Source organism: Bradysia coprophila (genome assembly GCF_014529535.1).
Source record: "Bradysia coprophila strain Holo2 chromosome X unlocalized genomic scaffold, BU_Bcop_v1 contig_39, whole genome shotgun sequence".
Lineage (NCBI taxonomy): Eukaryota > Metazoa > Arthropoda > Insecta > Diptera > Sciaridae > Bradysia > Bradysia coprophila.
Genome location: NW_023503329.1, coordinates 3,065,505 through 3,080,925, shown reverse-complemented (window position 1 = coordinate 3,080,925; position 15,421 = coordinate 3,065,505). Strand labels below are relative to the sequence as shown.

Below are 15,421 nucleotides of genomic sequence, written 5' to 3'. Positions count from 1 at the left end.
ACCTATTCTTTCAGAACCTTGGTTTATTGGATGTCGGAGGAGCAGTAAAATCTGTCGACATTCTTTCGCTTCTGCCACAACTGATACACAGATAAAAATCCGGAATTAAAATTGTAATCCCTAGATGAATTACTTCCAGTAAGTATTTTGGAATTAAATTGTGATCCTCCGCTGTGCATTAAGGAAATGAATTAAAGTGATAATAGTGGCAAACTTCACGTCTGCATTTTTTAACGTTACCGATTTCTCAATTTCATTCATTTCATGGATTGACCTATTATTTCACTAGAAAGTGTAACACAACACAATACTATCTCACAAATATTTGAATTTTGAACTAAGTTCTCGAAGGATTAAAATGTAATCCATATGGGGGCTAATTAAATTGTAATTCCAGAAACGATTTTTTTGAACGGCTCGGGGTGAACTCAGATATTCTTCTAATGGACTTCTTAGACTTCTAATGGTTATTTGTGGAGAATTGAAGAATTGACCTACGTTTCTAATAAAAGTATCTTCGGGTCGAAAGGTTGTTACTGTGAGTCAGGGTAAATAACGAATATGCACAAACTATTTGAGTTTCTAACAATGATGTACATTTTGCACATATTCACCCTCTGTTTTAGTGATTCTTTCCTCACGAGTACATTGTGGGAAATTGAAAATACAAGAAGTTTTAGGGGAACACTTTCAGTCACAAAGAGAGCCAAAGTAATTTAAGTCTTACCTAAGGCTCGGAACGGGTTCGTGTTGACCTGATCAGTTCAGGTTTTGACCCGAACCGGTCTTAGACCCGAACCGGAACTAAGACTTCGGGTTCAACCCGAACTTGACCCAAACCAGAATTTTCGATTTCGGGTTAAAACCGAACCCGTCCCGAACCCGAAGTTATTCAACCCGTACTTGACCCGAACCCGAATTTCCATTTCGGGTTTGACCCGAACCTGATCTGAACCCAAAATTTTCAAATAGATCAGGTCCGGTTCGGGTGACCCGAAAATTTTACACTAAAAAATGCCAAAAATTTCGGGTTAACCCGAACCGGACCTGATTTATTTGAAGATCTCGGGTTCAGGTCAGGTTCGGGTCAAACCCGAAATGGAAATTCGGGTTCGGGTCAAGTACGGGTTGAATAACTTCGGGTTCGGGTCGGGTTCGGTTGGAACCCGAAATCGAAAATTTAGGTTCGGGTCAAGTTCGGGTTGAACCCGAAGTCTTAGTTCCGGTTCGGGTCAAGATCAGGTTCGGGTTCCGGTCTGACCGAACCCGACCCGTTCCGAGCCTTAGTCTTACCGGATACCAATGTCAAAAGTCATCAAATCGAACAGTCGAAACATCGGACGGGTCTCCGAAAATACATAGTCGCTATCAGTAGAACATTTTTCTGCTGTCTACACAGTGTACTAGAAGAGAAAATCCTTTAATGAGTGAGCGCTGATTGCGCACGCTTCGAAAACATGTATATTTTCAGGACAATGATATTTCCCTTGTATATTAAAATGCAGGAAAGGAAGGAAACTCTCTGCCATAACGAATATTGCATTAGTAGTCAAAGGTAATTCGGTGTATGTAGACGCGTCCGTGGAATAAAATTAAGTTTTTATTCATTTTTGTGTTTTTCCCCATAAAAAAGTGCTTTTTCTACCAATACAAAAACACAGAAAATGTGTAATTTTTCTATGAAAAGTGTAATGTTAAGTGATTTGGTGAATGAACATTAACATTGAACTGGATTTTTTATGTAAATCATTTCGTGTTCCAGTTATAAATATTACTACAACCGAAAAGTTTCTCTCCTCTTCTTCTTCTTCTTTTTTGATTAAAACCAGTGAAATGAACACCAAATGTGTTACTATGTTTTATCATATCGTTCTGTTCATGATCGACAAGGATTCGACCTGTTTCGATATATAGTTTCATAGAAATATAAAAAAAAGGTTTACTATCCAAAGCAGCGAGACATGAGAGTGATCTGAGTGCAAAAATCGGGAAGCATTTCCGATGAAAATGAAGCTCTACCTCAAGATAGATTCAACATTTTCGAATACAAAAAAAAAATATTTGAAAGATTGGATCTTCTTCTTTTCATTTTTTTTATTATTTTTTGGAAAAGAAATTTTATCCTTCTTATATTGCTAATCGATTTTTGTGTATAGAACATCCATTTCATGTGAAAATTTTATATTGGTTATGTATAGAACGTTTAAGCTTTTGAAAATACACATAGACTCCAATCGGGGTAATATTATAAGGAATGAGGCGCCATTCAATAACATTGAATTTAGAGAAGTAATCAAATCAGATTTTATGATTCCTTTTCTTCTTCTTCTTCTTTTTCCCTTCTCTCATCATTCCTTTTAACAAACAAATATTGGACCTTCGCGAAAAATTAATTGAAACGAAAATGTATTGATACAGAAGAGGGTAACTATGTGCCATCATAAAATTCAGCCTATACACTCTCACATTCACACACAAACATTCCGACAAAATAAAAAAAAAATTAAATAAAAAAAAGCGAAAGAAGAAGTCTGCTACAATATTTATAAATCATCACAAACGACGACGACGACGGAATGTTATACATTTATATATACAACCCCAAATATGTTTCCCATCTCTTACCTTGTTTTGAATTGACATAGACTCTCAGGGTCGTGTGTAATGCTATGTGTATACGACGACGGAACACAATGAGTTGTATAACCATACGTACAGCATATCTGCATACCATACTGGATATTATTATATATTTTATGAAAGCCCACAAACAAAAACCAAAAAAAAAAACGAGCCGAGACTGTATGGTATGAGATTTGTGCTTGAAAACGTCATCGATTTCGTTATGAGTTATCCAATAGGAAATTTATGCTATCGATTGTTTGAATGTTTTGTTTATAATACCCGAGTGTTTCCTTGATTTTCCTTTGGATATGTGCCAACATACATATATATGCATATGCATACACACAGCTTTTATATATATATATATATATATATATATATATATATAATACGCTCGTTCCGTGTAACCATGAAATGAAGTCCATGACCATTCATGACAATTACTTGATTATATTTTTTATTGGGATTTTTCAAGTTAAAGGTTGAGATTTCATTGCAATATTATTGTCCTGTTGGCTGTGGTTGATTTATTTACGTTTGTTTGTGTGTTTTTTTTTCGTTCTTTCTTTCTTTTCTCAGAAGATAAATTTCCTTTTTCTCGATAAAAATTGGAAGAAACAACATTGAAACATGGATAATTAGCCTTGAGGTGGTTATAGACAGAACCAACAGACAGTATATTATATATAAATCGGCGACAGTGTGAATATACAACAAAAAGGATATCGAAGGATACCTCTCTCTGTAGAGGTTGTTATTCGACTTCAATTGTTTAAACGGAAGCGTTGCAAATCCTCGTTTCAGGCTTATGAAAGTAAATATTTGTTAATGAATTTAGGTCTGCCGTGCTGTTCGCCTTGGTAACAGACGGTTAGAATGGTCTGACAGTTAATTTAGTATATTAGTTTAGAGTTTCAAAAGTAAGTAGTTAAACGCGACGTATCACATTGGCGAATTTTGAGGAAAAGGAAATTGAATTTATTTATCTCCGTTTAATGCTTAGTTTCCTCTTAACAAAAAAGTACTCCGTGTGAGAGACAAAATTGAATTTTTTCAATTTTTTCTTTGCTTGTTTGACAGCTTGCTATCTAACGGCTCTCTCACGCAGTACTTTTTGTTAAGTGGAATGTACACTTAAGCATTGCCTTGTTTAAGCCTCCGCTTAAACCAATAAAAACATCGTAAGCGTATTCGAAATGGAGCTAAGAGAATGGAATTTCATTTTTCTTATAAGTCGCTAATGCGACATAACCAGTTTCTAGTTTCTGCATTTAACTTTTCATGTTTGCTTCTACTATTAACATCATAGAGGTAGTCTACCAAGGAATTATGACCCGAGATTCATTGAAAAATTATTTCACACACGCCACTAACACAAAAACGTCAACTTTGCTTCTTTTGACGTTACAAATCCCTTAACTTTTGACATTAAGAGTCCCTTTTTACTGTCTGTACACGAAGCTGTCAGACGCACATTTAAATATACGATTTTTCATTTTAATTTGTCAGTTTGTTCTATTGAGAGACCCCTTGATTGATATCACACTGCGTCTGTCGCTGGGAACACTTATCAAGACTTACATCAGTTTAGTCCAACCGCTCGAGGGACCATTGTCTCAAGATGCTCGCTTGAAGCATGAAGCGCATAAATTTACCATTTTCAGTGTGAGTATCACATTCGTTCAGAGCACATCTCATAAGTCAGTCAATTTCTAGAGTAACCGTCAAAATCCGTAATGTTATTGTTCAAGCTATTTCTGTGTTTTGGCCAATAAACCAGCATTTACATTGCACACAATGGCATGAGAAGTGTCTCAGTTGTATGAATTTGTTTTTATAAGTGTTGGTCCAATGTACATTTAGACCACATTTAGCTCATCACAATGGACGTCGCTATCTGCAGTCCACGAGCCCCTCAGTCACCTTCAAAATAAAAATTGTATAGACAGTCACGCAAGGCCGGACTGCCTCCCATTCGGACCGTGACACACATAATAAATGACTCCTTCTATGACAATAAATGATTGATCAGTTATTATCCCCTTAATTTACCTTCAAACATTACAATCAAACATTTGGTTCGATAGAAAGTTGTGAAGAAATTATACTTGCGCCATGTCAGAAAACGGTTTTTTTCTTCAGCTTTTTCATATAAAGAGAAAGAATTTCCATCAAATAAATTTCCAGTCACAACAAATTATCGGAACTCCATGATCATCATTTTGTTGCGGTAATTTTATTTAATATTCCCAAGTGCCTAGAATTATCTATTGTCATAAAATGTAGTGTCATATTACAAATTGTTGGTTTCAATCTGTGTATGCTGTCCTGTGTCTATACACGTAACGTACCATAAAATATAATCCATATTCTAAAGGAATGTGTCTGGTGTACCTATACGGCAAATTTATTATGAATGTAGATTTGAATGGAAATAATGTCACAAACAATCACAAGACCTCTGACCGTATTTTTTTTTGTATAACTATGTACAGAGATTAAATATTTAGATTCGGTTGAACAAACTTCTCAGTTAAAATGTACACCAACATTGATTTCGGTATTCGGTTTTATTTCGATGTTTTGATGTTGTTTTCAGATGTATCAACAGCCATGAACTCTTAAAAGTCTCTAGCACCTTTGAGAGAAAGCGATTTACGCTGCTCTAGCAGTCGAAGCTCTCGACGAATTATACGCACAGTCAATTTAGAGACGCGTCTGTAAAAACGATAATTCAAAAACTTTTGCTTCAACTTCGATTAACTTTTTTATTTTGGTGCTTTGGGCGCAAACAAATATGTACGGTTTTTTGGGTTCACTCAAAATTTGGAGTATGTGGTAACGGAGCAGAGCATATAAATTAAAATTTTGCGTATTTTGGCAACATTCCAAGAACAGTATGTTCAAGGATTTTCCGATTTGAAAACGAAGTTCATGTTGAATGTTACGCTTACGAATGGAAACAATAACATTTTCGAATCGAAAAAAAAACAAGGATAAAGCGTACTCAGACAAAAAGAAAATTGTGTGCTCTTGCCAGGAAACATTTAACAAAAAGCTGAGCTATGTACCCGTTCTTCGGGAATTCTGCTTTCGACAGTTTATCCTTTCACATTCCAAACCAATGTTATGTGGAAAGTTTCTTGCTTTGTTGGTTCAGTACAGTTTAGTCGTGAAACAAACGTTTTTCACATTATTATAGTTATGTACATAAACTAATGAGAGTTTAGATGCAGCAGGTTTTCAAATGAAGCCAGGAAACTGTATTCTCTGTAGTCATTTCAAGTTTTCTCACAATGGTTTCATGCGTTCTATTCCGGCCCACATTGACCACTCTACAGCGTGTAGTACGTCATTTATGAACTTCCGACTGTTGGTTCAGCACTCGAGATAAAATCGTTATTTAAAGAAACTAAAAAATCGGATATTTTCAATGTGTTGCTCAGGGGTAGAATCTGGTTCAGATTAATCTGTCGGTTTTTCAAAGCTCTTCCCTGTGACCTACTTCAACATAATATTTTTCACTAGATCTAACCTAGTTGCACATGTATAATATACATTGTATATTATAGTGAATGTCAGAGTTGAGAACAAAATTAGGTCCCGTGAATTGAGCTTAAAAAAATTGACTTAAGAACAGAACTAGTTTTGCTGAAATGCAGACTACATTTGGACGTTGATTGGAATTGTTCTTAAAGTTGGTGAAAATATCTGTAGAATAGTCGTCCTACTTATAATAAACCAATTTATTATAACAAGTTGCTGGTAATGCAACTGACATATTTTAAAAGAGAAGTATTGTTTTGTGTTGCTCTCAAACAATGAATTCTTTCGTAAAACATCAAATTTTCTGAAACAATGCAAATTCCATACTTCATTCTTTGTGTGTAACATTCGCATTCGTTCAATTAACAGTATTGTCCCAGATACAGTAACAAAATATTATAACAACATGTTTGTCATAACAATTTGTTTATGAAACAAATATGAAACAGTTGTACTCTCATCAATAAATAGGTAAAAGCTAGCCTTGAAGCTACAATAAATTTATCGAGGTGTAAAACTATGAAACGTAATCGCCAATACAGAGTGGAATACTTCCATGTTACAATATCGATTGTCAATTCGTGTGAAAAAATGCATCGCTTGATACAGTTAGATGCAGTGAAATTTTAGGATGTATTTGTTTCAGTTGATCCTCGAGCTGATCCCCAAAACAATCAAAACTGTTTCTACGCCTTTATACCTAATGATTGCCTAATCACGTAAATCATGTTACTTACGAGGTTCCAAGATGTTATTTGACAAGTGGGAAAAACATCTTGGAGCCTTGGAAGTTATATACTATTACTACTACCACACATAAACAAGTAGAAACAGTTTTACTTTATCGTTGTATTGCTGGTTGAGAAGGATTCAATTGCTGGACTTTGTGTTGCCTGTTTTTTCAACCGAAATAAACAGTTTTGATTGTATGTGTGGATCTGGATCAGCTGAAAAACAGCTGAAGCAAATTCATGCTGAAATATCAATGCCTCTGACTGTAGGCGATAATTTTTTTTATCGCGCGAAAAAAATCAATTGAAAATAAAAATGTAAAATAACACGACAGTGTCGTTGGTAACGCAATTGTCAGTTTAGAAGAGTAATCAAAAAGCTGTCAGGCTATCTAGACATAAACTGTTCTATTGTTCAAATGTGACTATGGGTACCTTTCTGTTAACGGTTGATAATTTAAATATCATTGCCGCTAAACTATGACATTACGGGAATGGGGGATTGAAGTTTTTATAAGTTATTTTTAATCGGCGTAAAACATTATTTTAAACAAAAAATTGTTCAACGGTGTGTCTCTAAAATGAACTGATCTTTTTATAACTTCGTCTAAGCTTCGAAACGTACAGCCGCCCGTAAGAAAATTACAAAATGGCGGCCCTATATTTTTGATTTTACACTGTTGCTTTAGAAATTCTTTTGATCAGAATTGTCGACACCTATGTAGTTCTTGCTGCAGAACACCTTACACATACTTATTTTCATCGAGACTGGAAACAGCCTCAGGCACATTTTAGGCGGCTGAGAAAATTGCGTCGAATTGATCAAAACTTCAATCAAGATAAATTAGAAATGTTAGTTCTACAAAGCGCCTTACTAAAAAGCGAATATCAGGTAGAATTTTGTACCTAAAATGCTGATACCAGTTAATTTGCAATTGCCAGAATGGCTGTGTATCATACATAATTCACGCCGTAAGTGTGCCAAAAATTCGAATTTTAAGTGAACGATTCGATGAAAAAGTGAACCGAAAAATACATTTCAACGCTTCATTGTATGAAAATGACGCTACGTCAGAAAGACCTCCGCACTTTCCATTTTGAATTTCGACCGCACTTACGGCTTGAATTACAACCAAAAATCAAGCAAAATAAAATTTTCTGCAATTGCCGGTAACAATAAAAATGATAAGTTTCCACTTACGTTTATTCAGTACCCCGCACACTCTGATTGATCGTATTTAGTTTCAATTCATCTATTTATTTATTTTTCTCCGCCTCCGTTCCGGCTATTTACTTGTGCATGAAATGAGCAAATTTAATCTCCCACCCACACTCACATATTATTTACCGACAAAAGTTATGTTTTTTATGTTCCCTTTTTTTATGTACTCGGCACAATATAAGTAATATCTTGTTTATTATGGAATTCAATCGTGCACATAATATATTCGCATACATAAAATCGAATTTTTAATTTTCGTCAATTTGCTATTCGATTGAATCGGCATGTGAATTTGAAAAAAAAGATGAAAAACCATTCCAACGAGTGTGTTCCAATTGGTTTTTTTTATCGACAAAAAAACTTTTGTTATAAAACATTTTAATTGAATTTTTTTTCCCCTACATCCAACACCCTTCATCAGTTCTATTTTATTGGATAAGACCAACGACGATACATGTATCCACTTTCACATGAATATATATGTCATAATATCCGTGTGTATAATGTAATCAGAATAATCCACTTTATCATTTTGGAAAGCTGATGGATTCGCTAGATTGGCGAAGTCGGACGGATACATCAAATTGTTCGACTTGCATAAAATGTAATCAAAAATGTCTGAACGAACATCTATAATACTAGCATCGAGATGCACCGAATATATCGCTTCCCAATAACTCAATAAAACGAGATTTGAATTTTGAAATATCGTTTTGAGATTGGGCCAATTTTTCTGTCATTATCACGCCATGCCAATGCGTGTGAGCTTTGAAGATAGGAATAGGATACTATTGATTTAGGGTTTTAATTTTGGCAGTGATTTCTGAGGGTTTACAATCATTTACAATGATATGCTACCCACATAGCGCTTCCGAACTAAGCCTTTAGAATAGGTATTGCTGAAATCTATTTAATGTGAATGAGTAAATTTTCAACATTCTGAATTTGACCAATTTGGAAAGCTTTTTTGAAACTAGGGTTAGATAAAATAGTAGAAAATCCTTTGCCAATTGAAAAGACGCTTTCAAAATTTAAAAGTCATGTGATCAGAAAATGTTGAAACTCGAAGAAAATCCTTACAAAACGTCACCTTTTATTTATTTAAACAAGCGAAAAAAAAGACTGCTCACAAAGGCGCAGTCAGTAAAAAAACGATCTTTTCATCAACAAATAAATATTACAATAAATAAAAATCATCTACTCTACTTCTCCCTAATGTTCCTAGAATGCATGCCGCATTTCCTCTTTGAATAGCGATTGAAATTTTCTGTAATAAGTAATCGGTGGAGCGCGGTTCTCCTGAAGCTGCTTTCATTAATGACCCCAATTTGTAGACAAATTTTTTCGTTTCTGGGCCCATGCAACCTAGCGATTCGAAAGCAATAGGAGTGAATAAATAATTTTAGATCTATATAATGGTTATGCTTCAATCTTTCTGCCTTTTCTGCGATTGACCCTGATTTCTTAGAAGATTCATTTATGTATGAAGGAGCCAACGTATCACGTATTGTCACATCCCATAAAAGAGACTTTCCATGACTCCACGGAATTATGGTCATACCGTCAACTCTTTTACCGTCACTTCTAGAAATACCTGGTGGTTGCAATATAGTTGGTACCCCTGCAGAAGAAAATGCATGAGAAAATATTCCATTAACATCGTCATGTCTAGGCGTTATTGCTCCAGTCATATTACAAGACAAACCGTGCAAACCGTCCTTTTTTACCATTTTACCACAGATACATTTATACTCTTCGCATAATTGGGAACCTATACGAAGACCAACAGCAATTCTCGCGGCGTTGTTATCTAATAGCAAACCTAATTTACTCGATGGGACCACCTGCAGCCACTTTGAAGATTCTTTAGTAGATGACGCAAGTAATCTGGCACGTGTAATAGGTTCACTAGATTCAAACATCTCGCAAAACTTACTCCTAATCATCGGGGTATCCCAATTTTTTTGCACCTTTTTACTTTCATCATTCTCTGGAATAAAATCTCTAGGAACCTGTTCAATTAATCCTAAAATGTTATCGTTAATTATATGAATATTAAAATTCTTTAAAAGTTCATTTACAAAACTAAAATAAGTCCATGGAAATCTATAGGAAAAATCCTAAAAAAAAATCCCTAAAGTCCTTGAAAATCTTTGAAAATCCAGGAAAAACGGCTAAGAAAGTCCCTTAAAAATAATCTAAAATCGTCAGAAGCTCATTGAAACACAGCATAAAATCCAACACACATGATCAACCCTTAACCGCAGACGTTTTTCTTGAATGTACCCTCAAAATGTCTATACCAATTTTCGACACACATCTGTAAAAACAAATACGTTATTCACATTGTTCCTCCTCGTTTATTGCCACGTCGAAATAAATTTCGAATTGCTGAAAATATACCTGGAATTTTCCGATAATAGAAGAGAGCTATTTAGCATAACACATTAACCTTTTATCAAAAATCAATGATCATAAATATTGTGTCAACGAAAAATAAATTGAAAAGTAAATCAGTTTGCCTTTTTCTCTTTTATATTGACATCCCCCGTACAAAACCATGTATTCCACACCGAACAAAATGCCGTATTTATTTGCTATCATGAGCATGTCGGAATAGAAATTCAACAGAAATACAATTACCAACTTTTGTTTTGAATGCTTTAACAGCGATACTCGATCAAATCATCAACATTTCCATAAAACTATTTCACTCCGAAGAAAATTTATTCCAGCGCAGAGCCAAGTCAAGCGGGGTACCGTTTCAGGGATATTATGCGCAGAAATATGACGAGCAAATTGTAATGGTAGAGTTAGGGAAAAAAAGCAGGAATATAGATGGGGGATGGATACTGTCAACAGTTCCTTTCAAGTTATGTAGTCCATCCGATAAATTGAAAACCAAGAGAACAACTATATGGCAAACTAGCTATTTGTGGAACAATTGGCTAATGAGGTTAATTAATAAAATATCAAATGTGTTCCATACAAAGAGTTTTCTGCTAACAAACTTCAAAGAATTCCTTTGCTTTAAGCAATAAGCAAAGCGATGTCGAATAAGAAGAGACATAAGAACCGTTGAAAAGATTGCGGCGCTATTCAAAAGTTGGTATGTAGCGCTATACGGTAGGTTAGCAGCATGTATTAGCTTATTAAAATCATAAAAACAGAAATTGTTTTTTTCCATACTTCTGATTTACCTCATAATTTCCTGTCGATTTCTAGCCGACTTGATATGAAAATCTTATCGACTGACGGTTCGTCTGGAACAAATAGATTTAAAATCTACGTTTATCTTTCAAAACTCATGACTGAACTGAATACTTGAATTAGTACAAGATGAGTAGTGTTTTAAGCATCAAATTCAATGGCTCAACACTCTTATCCGCCAGTTCCCATAAATTGATTGAAGTGTCGAATCTGTTGAATATTGGTATTCGCCAAGATGTCATAAAGTCATTTAGAAAAGAATACTTAGGTAAATTGGGTAACATTAAAAATCTGACGAAGCTAGTTCTAGTAGAGCAGTACAGTGTGTACCTAATGATTTTTCTTTCGACAGTCATTCGAATTGTTTGAAATTAATTTCACACTTTGAACTATTTCCAGTTCAATTTTGAAAAAAGTCGGGATAAGTTCATCAAAAGTTTCAATCTAAAGGATCTTGCTTGTTCACCAAAGTCTTACAAAAAAAAAGTTTTGTTTAAGTTTGAATGGTGAAACTCTGATCCACTTTGTGTGTAAATACAAAGAAGAAAAAAAACTTTAAAACTTCGTTCATCCATGAAATTAATTGATTTATAATTTAAAGTAGTAGATTAATTCCAATCCTTGGAAGTTTTTTTTTAACGAAATTAAGGAAATTTAAAGAGAATATTGAAATTAGTTCAGTGTGATAGCATCAATTAGGCGCTGGTGTCTACATTACGAAATAACAAATACATTTTGATATGAAATTTAATATCAAATATCCATTCGGTACACATACTTTAGCCAATAACTCAGATTATAGCTGGGAATATTTAAAGGGAAAAAAGCAATCCGTTGTTTGTTGTTTGAACAAGTACGTAGATCTAGACATAGATATATACATATAACATGCAGGTACAAATACAGGTAACGTATAGCTTACGTTTACCGCAAACAACACAGAAAAAACATGTTTGAAAAAAAAAATGGTATACCGGATATTTACGATCGAGACAGAGAGAGAACGAGAGAATAGGTTGATTCAGAATTAATGAGTTTTTCCTCAGCATACTCACAATCCCAAGAGCTTTTTTCTTCATCCTTTCGGTAAAATTTTGTACACCCTCATGCGAAATCGATCCCAAGAGTTCCGCAGCCGAACTAATGGACGAGAATATATTTATTCTTATACTTTATCCAACATGCATTAATCAATGGAACAAAGGAGAATGTATTTTAAATTTTTATTTGATTTTCTTTCGTTATTTTTTTCCGTCTTTCGTTCTTGTTTTACCAGATTTTCATGTTAACCTGTTATACGATTCGGACTATAAGCGGTATATTCTAAGAAGATTGGACCATCAATAAATGCTTAGGTTTTTTTTACTTCTTAAATCTTTATAAGTACAAATTCGGACGGGATAAGAAGTAATATTCCTAATTATTGCCTAGCAACAAAAATTAGGTTAATTTTGTGTCATGCTTAGATATACAAATCACGGTCTGTGCTCTGAAAAATTACTGTCTGACGCAGGTCCCCAGGGCTGTAGCTAAAACATATTGATCCCAATGTACCATTTTATATGTACAGCGATGATGTATTCTTGGCTAAAAAGTAACTTTATAAAAGCAGGGGCGCTTGGAAGCTTAGAAAGTTATAAGATAAGACATCCACTAGTCGTTGCAATTTTTTGCACCGTTTACAACAGGTGAGTCGGTGCTTTTTCGTCATAAACGTTTTTTTTAACTTCCTTCAGAAGTCTTACCTCACTGCTATAAATATGGGTTCATATATTCCAGCTACGGTCCTGAATATTGTGGTATGGTAACGTAGCTAAAATCTACTAATTTGTACTGATGAAAAACATGCAATGTCATATCATTCTCGATTTGGGACAATATTCATCTTGTCTTTTATTAAATCAGCTTTCATTATTATAAGTCTCTCAACTAACCTTAAAACGCTGTGATTCATAAGAAAAACTTTATGTTATTCGACTTTGTAAACACCTAAGTACACAATATGTTACGTAAGAAACACTTTGCATGCTTGAAATGCTTAAAAAGTTCTAGTTGACTCTGAGGAAAATATTCCAAAGTTTTGACATATTTTTCATTTAAACTAAATTATTGAAACACAGGAAACTTATTAAGCCATAAAATTTTACCTATGTGACGGTGTCATTATCGCGAAATTTGTTTTAATGAAATAGACCAAAAGTTTTCTTTTAGTTCTTGCATGAATGGCTCTTACTACGCGAACATCTTTTTTAATTTATCTAACAGATTTTGCTGTTTTTTTTTTTTCAAATAGGAATAGGAATTTCAATTTAAAAATAAATTGGCTCATCAGATAGCTCGCATAAAATTGGAAATGGTTCAGAATTTCTCGTGCGTTTTGAGTTTAATATTTGCTGTAAAAATTACTTTTTATTTACACAAACTTTCAGTGGAATATATTTTTATAAAATAATTTTCTCAAAATAAACAACACCCGCGCTGCGCTCAAAACATGATCGAAGTCCAGTAACTGCACCCCTGGAATTAGTATGTTTTCCAGGTAAAATAAAGTTTTGTATCATTGGTCGATTACAAAGGTGGCAGAACTTTTATTGTAAATTTTCAAATTACTAGTTCAATCAGAAAATTTAGATCACGCTAACCTCTGGCCGCCACTGTATCCGGAGGTCGAAACAGCATTTTGTCTCCACTTTCGCTCACGCGATCCATGGGAAAGGGAAGAGTAATTATGCTCTGTTTGTTTGTTTTGGTGTTTGTTCTGCATGTTAGATAACGCCACCACTGGAACTAATATGTTTTCCAGGTAAAATAAACTTTTGTATCATTGGTCGATTCCACAAACCACAAAACCACAAAACAGTAAATATATTCTAGTAATTCAACACATTTTCCTAGATTCTCCTAATTTTCCAAAAAAAAATATTTTTGAGAAAATTCGGAAGGATATAGAAAAAATTGGGGAAATGTTGAAAAATTTGGGGAAATGTTGGAAAATTTAAGAAAACATGGGAAAATATTTGCACAGCCCGCTAAAGCAAATCAAAAATGTGCAGAAAAACTTTATTTTAATCCTAATAGTACTCCAAGGACCACTTCAAGTAACTTGGCTCACGTTAACATTCACGTCCTTTTACCATGAATATTATACATGTAATAGGCGCTTTTGTGATGTCAGAGACTTTTGAAATAAGTTGGGAGTATCGTCACCACAGTCTGAGCTCGTTCCACCGAATTTTCATGAAGTCTGATTTAACCTAAAGAAATTTAGGTAAACGAATTCTTGAAAATTTAATGTTAATTTTAAAACTACACGACAGAATACCGAACGACATATTGTAAAGTATCTTTGTAAAACTCCGAAAATGTCTTTCTCTCGTCATTATTATTTTGGATTAAAACATAATTACCGTGTTAAAGTATCATAAAGTAAAGCCAAAAGACGATGAGCTCATACCCACTTAATATCATTATTTATACTATGTGATGGTGTTTTTTTTCCTGTCTTTATAAATAAATGTGTATATAGACGAACTGCCACCAAACATTACGTGGCTTAATGAATATTCTGCGTGATAAAAAATACCTCGTAACTATCTTAACCAAAACCAAAATGCTTAATAAAAGAACCTTAAAACCTAATACAACTTACATTGTACTATGCAATGAAGATAGCTCACGTATATTCTATATATCCATTTGAATACATATAATTTCGTCGATATATATATACGTATGCTCGCCGAATCGTATATGTACTTGAAAATTTATTAACCTTAGATGCTAAGGTATAGATAAATTAGATACCGTCGAACAAGAGAAGCACTAGCCGCACGCACATTTTATTATTAGCGGCTCCATATAACCCCATATTGTATATATACAACGAGTATAAATGTCTACTTACATTATGTATAATATACCTAGAAAGCAAGAGTTATGCCCCAACCTTCTGAAATTATAATGAAATATAATTTGATATAACATTGTTGGGTTTGCTATCGATAAAGGTTAAATGAGTATATGATAAAAGCATTGAATTATTGGCTGTGTATCAGATCTTGACAATATGGTTTAGATGAATGTGAGA

At 34.1% G+C, this 15,421-nt stretch overlaps 1 protein-coding gene across 3 annotated transcripts in view; it reads left to right on the top strand.

The window, feature by feature from the left end:
- Positions 1-1,560: 1,560 nt before the first annotated feature.
- LOC119069795 (octopamine receptor beta-3R-like) overlaps positions 1,561-15,421 on the top strand; it is a 49,480-nt gene continuing 35,619 nt past the window's right edge. For all 3 annotated transcript variants that reach the window (XM_037173942.1, XM_037173941.1, XM_037173943.1), the window contains exon 1: positions 1,561-1,741. The gene's annotated coding sequence lies outside the window, so the exon portion shown is untranslated. The remainder of the gene's footprint in view (positions 1,742-15,421) is intronic.